A 4,688-nucleotide genomic window follows, 5' to 3' on the forward strand; every position below is an offset into this window, starting at 1 on the left:
ATCCATGTACATACATGCAGATAGACACTCATAACTAGTAAAAAAAACTAATAAAATATTTTTAAAGCCTAAAGTTTATTTTGTGTAGTTCAAAAATCCAACCTTAGCTAGTTGTGGTGGTGCATGCATTTAATCCCAGAGCTCACTCAGAAGGCAGAGGCAGGTGCATCTCCAGGCCAGTCTGGTCTAGATACAAGTTCCAAGAAAGCCAGGGCTACATAGAGATACCTTGTCTCATAAAAAACAATCCTGCAAAGATCAAAGGAGTTTAACAAAGTTTTTATTCTCTGCTGTTTTAATCTAATCTTTTCTGATTCCCTTCTCCCTGTCCAGACACATAGGTTTTACATATCTGTCTGCCTACCTATCTATCTATCAATATATCATCAATCTATCTACCTAGTTACCAATATATCATCTATCTGTCTGTCTGTCTGTTCATCTATCTATTGGTTTTTTGAGACAGGGTTTCTCTGTGTAATTTACTGGATTCAATTTGTGGACCAGGATGGCCTCAAACTCACAGGTATCCACCTGCCTCTGCCTCCGAAGTGCTGGGATTGAAGGCGTGCACCACCACGCCTGGTTACACAGAATGATTTAATGCGTGGCCCAGTCTGGTCTTTACCTCCAGAGCAAGCCAGATTATAGTCTTGTGGTGGTTTGAATAAGAATGGCCCAACAGGCTCATATATGTGAATATTAGTCCCCAGGAGTGTTATTACCTGAAAGAAAGCATCACTGGGGGAGGGCTTTGAGGGTTCAAAGCCTGTGCCAACCCAGAGTCTCTCTCGGCCTATGCAGCAGGATGTAGCTCTTAGCCACTGCTCTAGTGTCCGCCTGTATGCCGCCATCATGACAGCAATGGACTAAACTTCTGAAACTGTAAGCAAGTCCCAACTAAATGATTTCCTTCCTAAGAGCTGCCTTGGTCATGGTGTCTCTTCACAGCAGCAGAGCAGTGACTAAGAGAAGACACGCACTGCTCCACTCAGCTCATACTGTTTAAGACTGCCGCGTAAGACTTACTTAGACAATGCTCTGTCAGCATGTCCTCCTGCACCCCAGAAGAGGGCACCAGACTTCCCTAGAGATGGTGTGAGCCACCATGTGGTTAATGGGAATTGAACCCAGAACCTCTGGAGGAGCAAGCAGCCAGTGCTTTTAACCTGTGAGCCATTTGTCTAGTCCTCATCTCTTACTTCTTTATACTACCTAGTCAAATGCATCCAGTAGCACCTAGTATGTAATCTCTTTTCAAACTTTTCCTTTAGCTGGACATACATTATTGCCTTGTAGGTTCTGGTGAATCTCAGCTAAATCTAATTTTCTACTGTAGCATAATGTAAGGTACCACATTTCTAGATACTAATGTTAGTTGCTAGGTCTGTCAACTGCCTTCAATGAATATTTTTTTAAGTAAATGCTTTTTGATTAAGATAGGCTAGCTTTCTGCTGCACTCACAGATGACTCAGTGGCTTACTCTGTGGTTCCTGCAAAGCCTTCCTATGCACCGTCTGGACTGTCAGTGGTTGAAAGCATGTGGCCTGGTGACCAGGTCTCACAAGCACATGCATATGTGGAGGAAGAAGACATTCTTGAGCATTCCTCAGGTGCCCTCTACCTTTGTCTCTGAGACCGGGTCTTTTACTGATGTGGAACTCAGTAGGTAGGGATCTGTCTACCTTCCTCACTCCCAGTGTTGGGATTACAAACACACACCACAGTACCCGCCTTTTTTTTTTTCAAAGCATGGGTTCTGGGGATTAAACTCAAGGAAAGTCCTCTTGCTTTATTGACGTTGACATCTCCCCAGCCCTATAGAAACAAACTTAATTTTAAAGTTTTCTGTCACTCATTAATAGTACAGTGATAATTATACACAATAACCAAATTAAAGACTTTGTATGTGATAGCTGTTCAGACCTTTAACACAACAGCACATATTCTGATAATACAGCATTTGAAATTTACACACGGGAGAAATGTGTGGTCATATGTGCCTGTAATCCCAGCACTTTTGCTGAGAGAAGATTATAAATTTCGGTCCAGCTGGGACTACATAGTGAGACCCAGTCATATATTAAATCAAATTGAAATAAAAATCCACACAGTAATGCGTCTGTTTTCTCCATTGGGTTGTAATGTTACACGGAAATTCTTGACTAGAATAGTTAGGGAAAGAGAAATAGAATTGTAAAACTCATTTTCTTTTTTGATGTAGTGATTGTTCAGAGTATTAAGCTGGCACCAAGGAACAAAATGAGGAGGCATTTAATAGTCCTTTCCATTTGAATATCCAAAATGACTAGCTTATACTGGGGTCACTAGTCAAAACAGTCAATCTCTTGATAGTGTAAACTTTTCTCTATGCTAAGTGATATGTTAGGCCCTTGGAAGGCAAAAGCTCTCATCCAAGTATTGTTTTTAATTTTAAGAAAAAGAAAAAAAAAAAAAGAAAATTACAAGATAATTATAGGGAGCAGAAATTATTCATGATAACCTTGCTAATCCAACCAGCTGTCACTAAGTTTCTTTCTTTTTTTAATTTTTTAAAAAGGATTTATTATGTATATAGTATTCTGCCTGTGTGTAAACCTGTATGCCAGAAGGCACCAGATCTTATTATAGATGGCTGTGAGCCACCATGTGGTTGCTGGGAATTGAACTCAGGACCTTTGAAAGAGCAGCCAGTGTTTTTAACCTCTGAGCCATCTCTCCAGCCCCCAAAGTTTATTTCTTTGGTTAGAAATAAACCAAAGAAATTCAATTTTAAATTTGGTTACACTGTTTCTCAAGGTGAAATATGGTGACACAGGATTTTAATCCCAGCAATGGTGTGGTGGTGGCAGGTGGATCTCTGTGAGTTCCTAGTTACGATAAATGGAAACGGCCAACTACAAGTTTCCTTTTGAAATTAGTACTAACCTCATGAAGTCACATAATAGTATTACCAGATAATTGGTAATTTTCTCCACCCAACCTCCCAAAGTACATATTGAAGGCTCAATTTGAGGCCAGCAAGTGTTTATCTAGGAAGATTTTATTCTAATAACACAGGCTACTTGGTTTTCAAATGCTTAATTTAAGAATGATAGAATTTCTTGAAAAGGACATCCCCTGTCTCACATCTACCTATATTTTCCTTAACGAGCAAACTTGTTTCTAGAGTAATTTGATGTTTCCTTCCTGTGCACACAGTTCCCAACTCAAAGATTCTCAGTGTGTTCTGTGGATGCAAAAAGCACAGTTCTCATCTTAAAAGGAGTAAGAGAGGGCGTATTGTGGAGTCATATTTCATTGACCATGGCCCAAGGAACACTAGTTTAGATTATGCCAAATTTCATGTATAACATGGAAGTAGTTTCATGATATGTCATAGTTTTAAAGAGCAAACACAGTCATAAGTCAAAGCAAGTTTAAGATACATTGGTGCGTGCCTCACACAAGACTTACAGCAAGATGGGGAGCACGTTTATATCGCTGCGGAGGCTCTCTGATAACATTCTCAGTTCTTAGGTGGGTGGAAACTAGGAGTCAGCTAAGTTAAAAAGTTCCAAAAGGGGGGCTGGGTGGTTAAGGGCACCGGCACTGGAGTTCAATTCCCAGCACCCGCATGGCAGCTCACAGCTGTCCGTAATCCAGCTCCACGTGACTTGACACCCTCACCCAGGCCTGCGTGCAGCAAAACACCAGTGCACACAAAGTAAAGATAAATAAATAATTGTTTAAAAAGTTTCAAAAGGTTCTAATCTATTAGTCACAGGATGTTTAGATCCAATACAGAGGTTGGCAAGGACCTACTTGGTGGGCACAGGTAGGCCTAAATTGGGTAATTAGCCTCCGGGCCTGTAAAATTCCAACCTGTCCCCATCACTGCAACTCTAATCAATCTTTGCAGACATAGCCTCCATCCCGGAATTCTTCTCCACAACTTTCTTCAGTTTTAGAAAGGCATTCCCCAAAATTTCGGTTATAAATGCTGTATTTCTAAGCATTCTTGTTACTCTCGTGCTCTAGTTACTCTTGTAACTCCTCGGCTGGAAAACTGACATTTTAGATACAAGAACACTATTCATGCTAAAACACCTTTTACCTTCTTTTGGGAGGCCATCTTGTAGTCGAGGTAAAGGACTGGGAAACTGTTTCTTAAGGGTAGCTGAGCGAAGCCGGCCTGAGTAGACGCCCCCACGAGGGGGCGCGATGTCAGGAGGTTAACAAAGAGACCTGGGCAAGCAGCCTGCGTCTAGGACTCAGACCGAGGCTCCAGCCTGAGGCCAGCTCGTCTCAGCTCGCCTGGCACCCTGAGCTCCAAGTTGGCTGCGTTTGACCTGGGGGCCCCTCCGCAGTCCGCAGTGGAGCCGCGGTTCGGCCGTTTCCCAGTGAAGAGACGCTCCTAGGCGAGAACACGTTTGTTTGTTTTCTGCTTTTTCTTGGAGGGCCTCAGGGACTTCGGCCTGTCTGTTACACCGCAGCACTAGGCTCGGCTTTGTGTTGGCTGCGCACAAACGCGTCGGTGTGACGCAGGCCTGACACACAGCGAAAACGTCCCGCTGCAAAGTCGGGGCGAGCTTGCCCGGAACAAACATGGCGCGGACGCGGCGAGCCGCTGAGATCCCATGCTCGCAGCCTGGCTGAGCGGCACCGTGACTTCAGAGGCGGGCGGATGTCAGGATCCACTTCCGGG

General features: G+C 43.2%; 1 long non-coding RNA gene across 1 annotated transcript in view; it reads right to left on the reverse strand.

Annotated features, from left to right (window-relative positions):
* LOC129673483 (uncharacterized) overlaps nucleotides 1-4,417 on the reverse strand; it is a 36,610-nt gene extending 32,193 nt beyond the window's left edge. The window contains exon 1 of the long non-coding RNA XR_008719667.1: nucleotides 4,098-4,417. This is a non-coding gene — a long non-coding RNA (uncharacterized LOC129673483). The remainder of the gene's footprint in view (nucleotides 1-4,097) is intronic.
* Nucleotides 4,418-4,688: the final 271 nt, after the last annotated feature.

The sequence above is a fragment of the Psammomys obesus genome, unplaced genomic scaffold (genome assembly GCF_907164565.1).
Source record: "Psammomys obesus unplaced genomic scaffold, mPsaObe1.curated_primary_1811, whole genome shotgun sequence".
NCBI classification, from domain to species: domain Eukaryota; kingdom Metazoa; phylum Chordata; class Mammalia; order Rodentia; family Muridae; genus Psammomys; species Psammomys obesus.